This window comes from Piliocolobus tephrosceles, chromosome 3 (assembly GCF_002776525.5).
Source record: "Piliocolobus tephrosceles isolate RC106 chromosome 3, ASM277652v3, whole genome shotgun sequence".
In the NCBI taxonomy this organism is placed as follows: Eukaryota; Metazoa; Chordata; class Mammalia; order Primates; family Cercopithecidae; genus Piliocolobus; species Piliocolobus tephrosceles.
Window position 1 is genome coordinate 171,881,796 of NC_045436.1, and position 15,029 is coordinate 171,896,824.

At 41.1% G+C, this 15,029-nt stretch overlaps 1 long non-coding RNA gene across 2 annotated transcripts in view; it reads right to left on the reverse strand.

Moving 5' to 3' along the window:
• Positions 1-15,029, reverse strand: part of LOC111539010 — a 165,685-nt gene that overhangs the window by 21,002 nt on the left and 129,654 nt on the right. The gene's annotated exons all lie outside the window — the stretch shown is intronic.

Below are 15,029 nucleotides of genomic sequence, written 5' to 3' on the forward strand. Positions count from 1 at the left end.
GGAGTTCTAAGAATCATGTTCAATAAAACATGTTGGAGATGATGGGTTAGCAAAAGTATGAAATATATGGTTCATACTTTGACAATCTATGATTTTAAGAAAGAGAAATGGGCAAGAACCAGGGTTACTTGAAGACAGACTACATAGCAGCACTGTGGCTGCTTTGCACACAGTGTTGGTGAAATGCGGTGTCAGTCAGAGTGCTCAGCTACAAAGAAGAAAACCTGATTCTGGGGGATTTAGGTAGAAAACGAATTTATGAAAAGGTTTTTGAGATCATAGTATGGCCAGGAGGCTGGACAACCAGAGTTTGAAAATGGATAGGAACAAAAGATGGCAGACCTCATCATTGCCATCAGAAGTCTGGTAAGAGCGCTGCTGCCCAAGAATCCACATGAGCTTAGCAAGGTAGATTTAGAGATGAGCGAAGGTAGAATATTGAGTTCAGACCTTTTTCCAGCTTCATCTCTTTTGGCTCAGGTTGAAACCAAAAATGACAGCGACCACCCATGTAAGGCTTTCTGTTCTCTAAAACACAGGGTACAATGCTCCAGTGGTGGAGTCAGAAGTTCTGAGTTCTAGGAGTGTCTTGATCACTAAGTAGTTGGCTTGGGAATCACTTAACCTCCTTCCAAGTTCTGCATTTGCCAGTGGGAGGCAGTCATCCCCAACCTGTTCCTGCCCAGGGCTGCTGTGAGAAACAAGCAGAAAAGGATGTAAGTGGTCTCAAAACACTTATATTCCCGTGAAATGCTAAGAAGACTTTTCATGACCATTAATTTTTAATTATTACTGGAAGGTGACATAGCACATGCAGAAAGCAGTAATATACATCCAAAGATATATCACTCTAGAGTCAAACACTGGCTCCACCTCTTATCACCTTTGTGGACTTTGAAAAGCCTTGTTGACTGTCTTGGCCACAGTTTTCAGATGGGAATAATGTTGTCTATCCCAAAAATTGGTGTAAAAATCAGAGGAGATATCACATGCAATGCAGAATTCCTGGAACTCAAAGAAATGGTAGCTAGGAATAATCACAGTAAGCACTAGTAATAATAAGAGTTGTGGATCACACCTCCTCTTCCCCTAACTAACCTTCTCATCATCTATAACAATTAATCATGTATGATTTGATAATCCCTCTTAAATTATTATTTGGAACTGATAATTAAAATTTTATTTACATTTTATCACTGCTGTTGTTCATTTGCCATCTCTAGAGGTCTATTTAATTGATCTCGTTTTAACCCCAGCCAAGAAAGCTAGAAATCCTTTAAAAATCCCTGCCTTTCTGTGTGTCATTTTCAGCAAGGAAGGGGTTACTGGGGATTCGGAGCATTTGCTGAAGCACAAGGCATCCGACCTTGTCAGGAGCCCTCGGGGTTTTGCCAGCACTCTGCTTTTTTTCTGCACACAGCCCTCAGTGGAAAAATACTGCCCAGACTCTGTGAATTATTAATCTCATCATGACATCAAATACCCACTAGATAAAAAGAACAAGTGGCCCCCCACAATGAGGATCTTAGGGAAAACCAGAAGCTGAAGGTAGTTGACCACAATCAGAATTTTTCCTGCTCCCCTCTGAGGTGGGAGACAATCTCATTCATTCTCAGCACCCCATACACAGAACTCTCAAGAGGAATCAATTTAAAATACTTCTGTTTGGAGGGGCTCAGGGAGCTGATAGAGAAGAAAAGCCTTTAAATTACTCTCAGCTTTCAGTTGATGATGCCATACTAACTTTAAATGAGTTTGTGTTTTGAGTTCATGAGAACTGGAGTACAAGAAGGAGTTCAAGGTCTTGGAGTTTTCTGTTTTCCCTTCATGGACCAGGCAAGGAATCTAGCTAGATCAAAATCTACTGGAGGGTAGGAAATTATTGACACATGGAAAATTCCAGTAGTAAAAGATCCATAGGAAGTACATTTGTCATATTCCACATTACTTGGCAAGGCTTTGAACCAAATTTTTAGTAAGGCTAACCTCTGAAAGAATAGATTTATTTTTAAGTCAGAGAAAGAAAATGACAGGATAGGAAGATCATTGCTCAAGAGGTTCAAGCTCTAGAGCTTTGAGATTTCATTCAAAAAGCACTTACTAAACACAGGTGTGCTGGAGTATACACACATATCCACCAGTGAAAAACCATCTACCATTTCTGCAATACCCAGTATCTGTCAGGCACTCTGCCAGGTGGTTTATTCATCATATCTAATTTACCCTCCCTATAACCAAAGGATATATAGTTTTATGCCCATTTTGCTTTTTTTTTTTTTTTTTTGACATTGATGGACATTGATAAGGTATGCATTGATTAAGGCCACAAGAGTTGAAATTCAAACCCAGATTTGTCTGGATTTAAATCCCTTAAGAAACATGTTATTGAGCAGCAGAGCACAATGAGCAAACAGCTAATGCCAATGGAACACACATGTGGCAAGACAAAATCTGTAATAGCCGGAGAAGCATCTGTAGCCAAAACATGTAGAAAAGTAACAGGGTGAAAACTGGCTTGTCAGGACAGAAGGGTTTCTCAGGGTGCAAAAATGTTAATGCTAATACCAGAGCGTGCCAGGACAAACTGGGACAGTTAGCACCCCACAGGTAAATGAGGGGCAGGTCCTGAAAGAGAATTTGTGTGAAGTTGAGAAGTTTGACCTTCATCCTAGGAAGAAAAAGATGGCTGATCTGTACAGATGATGTTCTAGAAAGGAGAAGATATTAGGAAGAGAACACTGACTGCTGGGTGAATAGTGGATTAGTAAGAAGAGTGGTTAGGAGGCTTGGAATGAAGAAGAAAAACTGAAAAAGTAGACTAAAGAAGAATGAAGTAAAATAAATTATACATTTCCCAAGTGAAATCTAATCAAGACAGAAGTTTACGTTTTACACTGACTAAATAGACTAAAATATTTTAGCATATAGTGTAGTATTTGCCTCGTATAAGTTGAATTGTGTCAACAACAAAAATATGTTGAGGTCCTAGTCTCCAGTACCTCAGATGTGACCATTTTTGGAAATTGGGCTGTTGCAGATGTAATTAGTTAAGATGAGATGCCTAGTGCCCTTATAAGAAGATGGCCATGTGAAGACAGAGACACACGGGGATATCTCCGTGTGACAACTAGAGCAGAGACTGGAGTTAAGCAGCTGCAAACCCAGGAATGCCAACGATTGCCGGCAAACCACCAGAAGCTAGAAAGAAGCAAGGAAAAACTCTCCTACAAGTTTCAGAGGGACTGTAGCCCTGCCAGTGCCTTGATTTAGGACCTCTGGCCTTGAGCACTATGAGACATTTCATTTTTGTTGTCTTAAGATGCTCACTTTATGGTACTTTGTTACAACTGCCCTAGGAAACTAATGCACTAGCCAAACTCTATCCGAACTTGGTTTTATCACAAAGAGACAGGATGGAGCTAGGGCATAACAGGAACACTCTGCTGAGAAACCTCTAGGAAGTAGGCATCAAGCCGAGTGCTTTCTTAGGAGTTTATGGGTGAGCTGTCTCAATCATCCTCTAATAACCCAGGTTATCAGTAAGAAACGGAGACTCAGAAAGAGGCTGCAGCTCGCCCACTGCTACCCAGCTAGGAAGTGGCGACCCAGGGCTTAGACTCATGTCTCTCTGACTTCAGAAACAGATTATTCGTTTCTCACCCCTTGAATTTCCTAAAAGGAGAGGCAAGGCAGCCAAGGCAGAAGGCCAGATAAAGCTGAAAAGCCTGGCAGAGCTCTGAGCAATTCACAAACATGAGAAAACACAACCTTGAAGGCTCTGGGTTGGGGTGGTGAGAGGACAGGTGGAAGAAAGGCTTCTTACCCCACAGCTCTGAGTCACCCAAATATGATCTGCATCCATATCAGCAGGACTTTCTTCTCATCTTCCCTTTGGGCTCTGCAGCTCAGGGGGAGGCAAAGATCAAGCAATGCTCAGGGAGAGCAGAGAGTAAGGAAATCTTTTCAGAAGCCTCTAGGGCCTTTACTTTCCTAAAGTTAATTACTTTCTGGATGAACATCTGATTAGAAATATCATTTGCAAGCCCCACCTGCCACGGATGTCTCCTGTTTTGAAAGTGAATATTCAAAGAATGTTAAAATCCTAATATATATCTTCATCTCCCATGGAAAACAGAACAGTGATTATTTTGAGCCTCGGGAAGTTGGGATCCAGTCAAGGAATTCATCATTACCCTTATGCAATCTAGGAGATGGGGAACAGATCGGGTGAGAAATCTCAAAGGAAAACATGCCGCCTGCAAAATTAGCCTGAGTCATTGCTCCAAGTGAAAGGCTGTGTTTAAATCAGGAATAATTCTTTAAATTTCAACCCATGACCCTGACAATGAGGTTGCTGTCTTTGAAATGAACCAGTATGTTTTTGTCTGTGTGTGGCAGATACACTTGCTGAAATATTCACGATGCAGTGGAAAGGCATGGGGTCGGCAGCCAGAAAACGAGGTTCTGGTCTCTCCTGTGTGACTTATGTAAGTCACATTCCTTTCTCAGTCTCAGTTTCCTCATCAATGAAATAAACTTTTTATTCTGATGTGATTACCTCTTCCTGGCTACTCCTTCTCTGTTCCTCCCTCCCTCATCCCATTTTTCTTCCTTCTAAACTTCCCACTTCCTATTGCCATGATAATGAAAATGTATAAGTCGAGTTGATGCATGGGCTTGGACAAGACACTGGAAGGCTCTTTGCAATGCTACACAGAGCTGTAGGTGAGTATATGAAGGAAAAGACAAGGAGGTTAAAATTTTGTTATTGCAAAATGTATTCATTCATTTATCCAGTCATTCATTTCACTAGAAACCCATTATGTATCTCAGTCAAGCACTAGACCTTGAGGCTAAGACAGTAAGAGTAAAATATCATTTCTGTTCACTAGGAACACACAGTCCTAGTAAGAAGAGAGAGAAATAAGTGATTAATAATAATTGGATGTTACATACAAGAAAACACTCAAGGTACAATGGAAGCAGGTATTACAGGAACTTATCCAGTCATTTTATGTGGTAGAAAGCTTCCCAGAGGAAGTAAATCTGGGGAAGAGAGTAGGACAGAGAATATTCTAGAAAGAAGGAACCCAGGACACAGGCAGAAGTTCAGGTAGTTAAGTACATCTGCAGTTCAAAGCTCTAAGACATGCGGCAGAAGCAGCAAACAGTGTCAAATGGCAGAGAGACTCATGGGGGTTGTTTTGTGCATGTATGTGTGTGTGTTTTCAGTTTTTTGTGACAAGGTCTCACTCTGTCACTCAGGCTGGAGTGCAGTGGCACAAACATCCCTCACTGCAGCCTCAGCCTCCTGGGCTCAAGGGATTCCCCCTGACCTCATCCTCCAAAGTAGCTGGGACCACAGGTGAACGCCACCACACCTGACTAAATTTTTTCTTTTTTTAGAGATGGAGTCTCACTATGCTGCCCAGGCTGGTCTAAAACTTCTGGGCTCAATGAATCCTCCCATCTCAGCCTCCCAAAGAGCTGGGAGGCATGAGCCACTGCACATGGCTCATAGACCTTGTTAAGGAAAACAATTAACTTATCAGTCACGGTCTGCGTGAAGACAGCCGTAACCTCTTTCCTGGTGCTGGCATATCTAACAGTGAGCCCATGGCTCTCATATTCCCATGCCTGAAAGGCATCACTTGTAATAGTAACGAGAGTCATTGTGTGAAGCTCCAGAGAACTTGAACCAAAGGTTAAAAAGTACAGAAAAGCAGAAACTTTTAATAGCCAGTGCTATTCAATTGGAAGCAACAATAAATTCTCCATGAATGATTGTTCTGCCACTCTCTAGAAAGATAGAATAATTAGGCAACCTAACCTTAATTTGTATTCATGGTAAACCTTAATCTACATTCACTTTTCCTCCCAGTGGACATCAGTTAAGTCATCTATAAAAGAGCAAACAAGACCAAATTGGTGTAATTTCTGAGTGTTTTCACTAAGAAATTTTTTTTCTTCTCCACTTACCCCACCATGGATCAAATCTTGTGAAGCTTTCTCTCTGCTAGACAAATTATACTCATCAAATAATAATTGTTTAACTTTATATTTGAGTGTACAAACCAAAGAGTGCCGTGATTTAGCTAGATATTTCTGAATATTGAAAACAGCTCTAAGTCGACTATTTGGGGACTCAAGATTGGAAACATCCAGAGAAAATAATCTCCAAGGTCTCCTGCAGCAATGACAGTCTGTGACATCAGAGATTAGAAAGACAAAAAAAAAAAAAAAAAAGAGTAATTATATCCTTGAAAGGTTTTGAACACATGCTCTGAGTAGAGAAAGCAAAGGTGAATGGAAATCTCAGGGAGAAAAAAAAGCCTTTGGAAGGGAGGTAGTCGAGAATAGTCTGGAACTAAAGGGACGCACAGAATAAAGTGGGTGAAGCTTGGGATGCACGAATGTGCAGGTCTGGCTTAGAAATAGACTTTGATTACAGACATGTGCTTTAGCACTCTCAGACTCCTTTCATTTTCTGTATATTCGATGAATGACCCTCAGCTTTAAAGCACTGTTGCCACAATTAAGAGAAATATTTTATGTAAAGCACTAACTATGCCTTGCACACAGTAGGTTTGCAAAAAATAGTAGTAACCGTGAGAATGACAATGATGCTTTAATCAAGATGTTCAGATACCAAGAGCACTTTAATTTGTTTACTGTGCAAAAATATGCCAGCTTTTATTGCTCTAGTGACAGTTAGATGACTTTAGAAGCAGCCTAGGGATAGTGTGTCATTGTCATTGTAGATAATAAAAGCAGAATTGAGAGGAGAATTAACGAGGAAAGCAGACAAATCCAAAATGCTAGGCCATCATCCGTCTGGACTGCATCAATGCAGGGAATAAAGGGATGACGTAAGTGTTTATTTCTAACTCTCTCTCTTTCTCTCTCTCTCTGAGAATGCTGAGTGTTTTCAGTCTGGCTTTTGCTTTCAGAGCTCCCAACACACCTGGACTCCAAAAAGGATTTTTTAAAAAACCTGTTGTTGGCCTGGATTCCTAAAGCAACTGTGTGTATGATAATGTTTTTGGTACATAGGTAGCAAGGTAATAGTGATATTCGCCCCAAGAACTAAGAAATTGTACCACAAAGAGTTAAACTAGAAAATTAGTACAGTTAGAATGAGATATGCAAAGTCACCTCCCAGAAACAGAGTGGGGCCCAGGCCAGCAGGATGAAGGCTAACCTCAATGAAGACATTAACGTATCTAGAGAAAAAATACTTTGGCCACAAGGAAGCTGACCAGCATGGAAACATAAAAAAGGGAACCACACAACCACTGGGTACAATGTGATCTAAGCCCTCTCCAAGGTCGTGCCAATGATCAAATACTCTGGAATCTGTAGCAGCTGTCTATCACCTTGAAGACAAGCTCCCACACTCCTCACATGACCCATGAAACCCTATGTGATTGAGCCCCAACACATTTCATCCCCCACCTCTCTCCAACTCACGCAGTTCCACTCTGGTCCTGGCCTTCTTTCTGTTTTTACAATGACTAGTCTCTTGGCCTGGGATTCTCTTTTCCCAGATTTTCCCTCATTTCATTGCTTAAATTTAATTCAGTCTTCCCTAGCCACCTTATCTAAAATCCATCCAACAGAGAGTCAGAGCCAGGCAATGTGTTGGTAACATGTGAAACAGCTGGACATTTTTTTGAGATCTATGAAAAAGTTACACACACACACACACACACACACACACACACAGGCAAAAGCCAACAAATACCGTGCCAGAAAAAGCTGGTTTAAAAGCTGAAAGAGAGGTACACTCTGCACAACATAAAGCTGGTGAAATATTTGGTCTCAGCAGATTGCAATGCTGCAGTAATATTTCCTGAACAAGGAAGAAAGCAATCCAGGAGAAACTTCTTTATTGGAGCAAGGTTTCACAGCCATGAATCTGGCTTATAAAGCAAGTGAATACTTTTAGAATACCAATCCATTCAGTCTTTTAAGTGTATTTAGTAAAGCATTTAAATTGTTTTTCCCCTAACCTCTTCTATTCTGAGACCTTGATCTTAGCAACTGAGATTTATGAAATCATAGATCTTTAGGGAAAGAAAGCAGTAACACTGTTTCATTCTCATTTGGTAAAAACACCCCAAATGGAAGATGGAGATATCAGACTGCCCCATGATGTCACTATACTCCCAAATCCATTAAACAGCCTTTGCTCTGATTTTATTCCCACCAGGCAAAGTTCTGATTATAATTTGGCTTGTTATGTAGGTCTGCTAGGAAACGAAAGAACTAGAAATGTGAACATAAGCCTTCTGTCTCCCTGTGTCAATTGTATGTCTGGCTGTTCATCAATACATAGCACAAATGACTATTAACTTGGGCTTTCATGTATGTGTGTGTCTTTAGACTGCAGCAAGAGGCTTCCTTGAAGGACTTGATGGGACTGGGAGGGAAGAGTCTCTAGGTCTTTTTTTTAAACTTTTGTTTTACATTCAGGAGTGCAAGTGCAGGCTTGTTCTGTAAGTAAACTTGCGTCATGGGGCTTTGTTGTACAGATTATTTCATCACCCAGATATTAAGCCTAGCACCCATTAGGTATTTTTCCTGATCCTCTCTTTCCTCCTATCCCACCCTGCATCATTCAATAGACCCCAGTGTGTGTTCTTCCCCTCTATGTGTCCATGTGTTCTCATCATTTAGCTTCCACTGATAAGTGAGAACATGCGGTATTTGGTGCTCTGTTCCTGTGTTAGTTTGCTAAGGATCATGGTCTCTAGCACCATCCACGTCCCTGCAAAAGACATGATCTCGTTTTTTTAATGGCTGCATAGTATTCCATGGTGTATATGTACCATATGTACCACCTTTTCTTTATTCAGTCTATAATTGACAGGCATTTAGGTTGATTCCATCCATGTCTCTGTTATTGTGGACAGTTCTGTACCTATAAAGAACTTAAATTTACAAGAAACAAAAACAACCCCATAAAAAAAAATGGGCAAAAGTCTCTAGGTCTTTACATCAGAGAAGAATGGAAGGAGAAAATAGGATAAGAGTTTTTGGTTACCAACTTCTAGGCCCTTCCTAATAAACATGTGATACTAATGTGGGGGAAACGTGAAGCATGTAGTGTGTGTGTGTTTGTTCACGCATGCGCATGTGTGTTGCTGTTCCAGAATTTTCTTTGTTAAACCAGAAGTGAGGGAATAAATGTGGCAGGGGTTCTAGAGGATCCCTTGAGACCTGGTGAAAGAAAAGGGCAACCCATGTGCCAGCATGGTGTCTTTAAAGGAGTAAGGTTTTGGAGAAGAATGGCCCTCTGAGAGCCAGAGGCTTAGGAGCCAAAGTCCAGGACACATGTGGTCAAACTTGGCACAGGGGAACAAAGCTATCCTCCTTTAAAGGACCATGAGAGTCTGAACAGGGAACTGGATAAGTAAAAGTATTCAGAGGGAGAAGCATGAGTCAATTCTAATAATTTAAAGATCAAAAATGGGTGGTGACATAAGCCTCATGAGAATGTAGAGACCTTTACACCTGCTACAAAAGAACTGAAATCTCAGGTACCCTTCTCTGACCTCAGTCAGCATGTGGACAAACCAGGATCTGATTCTGCCGGGCGCAAGACCAACACCAAGAGGTCATTTTGCTAACTGCTGCCCAGCCTCTGGGAATAACACTCAACCACTCTGAAGTCTTTTCTTTGAAACTTCAAACGAACTGAAGACCAGAGCCAGTCCTAGAACTTACACAAATAAATACAGTTTCTAGAGTATCTTCCAAAATGTGCTCCCCATTTCCTCTGAAAATGTTTTTGCTACGGAGAAAAAAAAAAACAAAAAACAGAAAAAATCTAATGCAAAAAAGCACAAAACAAACAAAACAACTGTGCGGCAGGTGTTATTGATCTCACTTTATAAGTGAGCAAACTAAGGCTCTTAAAATTTGAGGAAAGCATCCACCACCACTCAGCCAGTGGATGACAGATCTGAAACAAAAACCTGAGTCCCTAAGTCTAAAGCTGTTTCAACAAGACCCAGTCACTTTGCAATCACAAAAGAACTTGAAAATTATACAAAGGCATACTTCACTGACCACTTCACAAGTAGACCCCTACTGTGTGCAAGAAATCATGTTAGCTCCTGGTGATTAAAGTTCCACTTCTAAAGAGTATAGTTGTTCCTAGGTGGGGGTTAGCACCTGCTCAGGACTTTCTCACGGAAGGTGCTTATAGGTTCTTCTAGGAGAGTGGGAAAAGCAGGAGGTGGCGGAAGGCTTCATCAAGAGAAGAATGTTTCTGTATTTCAGGCACAGGCATTGAAAGCCGGGAGAAAAAAAAAGATGTAGACGTTTGAACAGGCTGTGGGCAAGGTCAAAGAAAAGCAAACTGCTTATTCTACTTCAAGAATAAAGTACAAGTTGTGGGAGGACCAGGTAAAAGAAAATTATGTACAACTTTAGAAATAAAAACAGAATGTTGAGTTCTTGAGACTTCCAGGAACATCCAGAAAGAAGACAGAATCTGATGACCAATAACTAAACTCTAAGAACTCTAAAATTCTAGAACTCTGGTTGTTTCCTCACTGTTGCTACTTTCACTATTTTCGTGCTTCAAAATTGTGAAGTCAAAAAAGACCTTGCAGGCTCGTCCTCAGCAGCGCAAACACAGGGATCTGAATAGACTTCCAACTGGTGCGCAAAGCAAGCAAACTGGTGCGTGGCAGCCATTTTGAAGATCAGGACGAAACAGAATCTCTGTGGCTGGTGATAAGAAACCGCAGTGAGCACAGAAAGCAGATTTGGCTTGAGAGGGAGCCCTGAGGAGGAACAGGTGATAGGCCCAGGGGCTCCTGGTTAATAAAAATGACTCCTGCCAAGTCCACCTCCTACGATTCAAAGGAGACGCACAAGTGGAATCGCTACCCGGTGGGTTCTGATGATGATCTTTCCTAGGCTCTGGACGAGGGACTTGGGAATCCTGCCATTAAACTCTTACCTCTGAATGCTCCTGCTTTGTTTTTTAATCCAACATTCCTAAAGCCTTTCATCTGCATTTCTGGACTCAGCCTATTGCTGCAGCAGATCCTCCCTGGTTGTTTAATGAGAGTCTAATGAGGTCTCAGAGTGTCCTGAAGGAACGCTTCTGGCCAGCAGCGTTCCCTTTAAGGAGGGGGCCTTTGAATCTAGGTCTGCATTAAGTATGAATCAAGCTTTCCGTCTGTGTCTGGTGCACACATGAGTGAAATCCACCTCCGTATTACTCGTTCCTGGAGGGGATTTTCTCTCTGTATTACACCTGCAGAACGCCATCCTCTTTTCTCTGGCAAGCCTGGATACATGATTAATATTTTAAGCCTCCCAGGTTCCACTTTTCCTAGTTTCAAAAGTGCCTGAATGTTGGACTTTTAAAAAATGTATTTATCTCCCTATCCAGGCTGCTGAGGAGAAATTGCAAGTAGAAGGCACAGCCAGGGGGGCCTAAACAAATCCGGGCAAATCTTTAAATTGCTTCTGCAGTCACTGGGGTTTTCTTTCATTAGCATCTTGGATGCTACTTCTTTCTTGCTGACCTTCATTTTGGAGGGGAAGGCAGAACAGTTTTAAGAGGGCATTATATGTGTTCCTTTGGAAACAGAGACTTGAACTGTATGGCCAGTGTTAGCTCAGTTCAGAGAGAAATGTGTCTGGCTTCCTTTCCTCTCCTGGGCACCACCATCCTCCCAGCTTCAGTCCAGGAAGACTCTTCTGATTTTTCTCTCCTGAGCTCCCTCCTTCTGTTCAGGAGGCACTGCAGAAACATCCCCCACAAGGCTTCTGGCATTCCCCTCACGGAGGGCTGCAGGCACCTTGTTATCTCCCAATCCGCAGTATCCTTACAGAAAGGCTCCTTTGCCCAAGAAGCAGAAAAAGCCTTAGATATGAAAGCAGGAAGGGCTAGCTACACAACCCTGAATCTACAATCTGACTGCTTATGTTCAAATTCAGTTGTGATACTAATTCTTAACTAATTCCAGTCCTAGGAGACTTGGACAAGTCCCCTCATGACTTTAAGCTTCAGTTTCTTTACCTGTAAAACCAGGGATGGTGATAATAGTCAATGAATAATAAAGAGTCAATAAATAATAAATGAGAGTAAAAATAGGACTCACATGTTGCAAACATGTATAATATATTACAAAGATCTACTGTATGCATTTATTACACAGATGACTGGAGTTTGGGAACCCTGGTCTGCAAAGATACTAAGTTCCCATCTACTTCTAAATCCCTCAGCATCAATCCCTATAACAGATAAATATTGAACAATCATGTCTCTGTTGGGTAGTAAAGACACAAGAAAGAATGAGGAGCAGCATTTGCTTTTGTAGTATTTATGACTAGTGAGTCACATAGACCCACAAACAACCACAAGAGAAGCCCTGATCATTGACTTTCACTTAGCCCAGTAGCCAGGACAATGAAAGGGCATTTTTCAGTGGGTAAAGCATACTGAGTCCTCAGAAATGTTAAACGTTTGCAGCTGGTAGATGCCTCTCTATTGTACCATGTGTTTCTGCCCCCGCAAGACTTTGGTTGAACACCGCTTGTCCTGATTGGATTGAATCAGAGATCTCTGTGTACTGACAATGCATTATGACATGTTGGAATGGTGAACGCAGGTATAAAGTATGAGGGGTGCCTGCCTTCAAAGAACAGTGCTGCAGAGCAGAACAATTACAGGGCTTGAGAGTGGAGGGCCCAGTGCAAGGGATGGTCCTTCTTGGTTCTATGGATTTGGGCAATGCACTTGACTTATTTGAGTGCATGTCTCTACTTGTAAAGATAGAGATAATTCTATCTGCCTGTTGACAGTAATTTGGGAAATAAATTAGATGATGTACATGAAAATATTTTTTGGATTCTAAATCTTTTTTCCTGGCTGTTTCATTTTTTTAATCTTGAAATGAGAAGAGGAGATGATGCCAATATCTTTTTTGGAGGATGGGTGTTGGCTCATGCCTGTAATCCCAACACTTTTTTTTATTATTATTATTATACTTTAAGTTCTAGGGTACATGTGCACAACATGCAGGTTACATATGTATACATGTGTCATGTTGGTGTGCTGCACCCATTAACTCGTCATTTACATTAGGTATATCTTCTAATGCTATCCTTTCCCCCTCCCCCCACCCCACAACAGGCCCGTGTGTGATGTTCCCCACCCTGTGTCCATGTGTTCTCATTGTTCAGTTCCCACCTATGAGTGAGAACATGCAGTGTTTGGTTTTCTGTCCTTGTGATAGTTTGCTCAGAATGATGGTTTCCAGCTTCATCCATATCCCTACAAAGGACATGAACTTATCATTTTTTATGGCTGCATAGTATTCCACAGTGTATATGTGCCACATTTTCTCAATCCAGTCTATCATTGATGGACATTTGGGTTGGTTCCAATTCTCTGTTATTGTGAATAGTGCCACAATAAACATACATGTGCGTGTGTCTTTATAGCAGAAAGATTTATAATCCTTTGGGTATATACCCAGTAATGGGATGGCTGGGTCAAATGGTATTTCTAGTTCTAGATCCTTGAGGAATTGCCACACTGTCTTCCACAATGGTTGAACTAGTTTACAGTCCACCAATAGTGTAGAAGTGTTCCTATTTCTCCACATCCTCTCTAGCACCTGTTGTTTCCTGACTTTCTAATGATCACCATTCTAACTGGTGTGATGGTATAAATCTTCTTATAATGTTAGTTTCACAGTCTAGCATAAAAAGGAGGCTACATACTATTCATAATAGGAAAGTCATGGAATCATCCTAAATGCCCATCAATGGTAGACTAAATAAAGAAAATGTGGTATATGTACACCATTGAATACTATGCAGCCATAAAAAATAATGAGATCATGTTCTTTGCAGCAACATGTATGCAACTATAAATTATCCTTAGCAAACTAATGCAAGATCAGAAAACCAAATACTGCATGTTCTGACTTGAAAGTGAGAGACAAATAATAAGACTATTTGTACACAAAAATGAGAACAATAGACTCTTGGGCCTACTTGACGGTGGACGGGGCAGGAGGGAGAGAATCAGAAAAAAATCCTATAGGGTACTATGCTTAGTACCCGGATGATGAAATAATCTGCACAACAAACTTCCATGACATGAGTTTACCCATATAACAAACCTGTACATGTACCCCTAAACCTCAAAAAAAGTTAAAAGAAAAAAATAGAAGAGGCTACAGAAAATTCATGGAAAGCATAAGGAAAAGATATGAGAGAGGAAAGGAAGAAAGAAAGAGACAAGACACACAGGTGGCATTTTTTAAACTATAAAGTAAGAAAATATCTGTCAAGGGCTTAGGAGGCTATAGAAATTCAGAGTAAGAAGAAATTACATAAAGTAATACAACTGGGCCAGGCGCAGTGGCTCAAGCCTGTAATCCCAGCACTTTGGGAGGCCAAGACGGGTGGATCATGAGGTCAGGAGATCGAGACCATCCTGGCTAACCTGGTGAAACCCTGTCTCTACTAAAAAATACAAAAAAACTAGCCAGGTGAGGTGGCGGGTGCCTGTAGTCCCAGCTACTGGAGAGGCTGAGGCAGGAGAATGGCGTGAACCTGCGAGGCGGAGCTTGCAGTGAGCAAAGATCCGGTCACTGCACTCCAGCCTGGGTGACAGAGCGAGACTCCGTCACACACACACACACAAAAAAAATGTAATACAACTGGGTTTGCATTTTATACACACACACACACACACACACATACATACACATATATATTGCTTTTTTGTTTTTAATGAAAAGCAACAAGTAATTTTGTGAAAGTCAGGAAACACCAGTATCTTTGTGATCTCATCCTAGATTTTTCTGTCAACTGGATCCACTCTAATTAATAAAGAATGCATTTCTGACCCCATTCCAAATATGTAAAGTTAGAAGACATGATTGCATATATAATAATAAAAGCACAATCTAAAGGGTATTATCACACTAGGAATACAGAGTTGTTTCTTCCTGACCTGGAGCAAATATTAAGAGAAAGTCAATGCA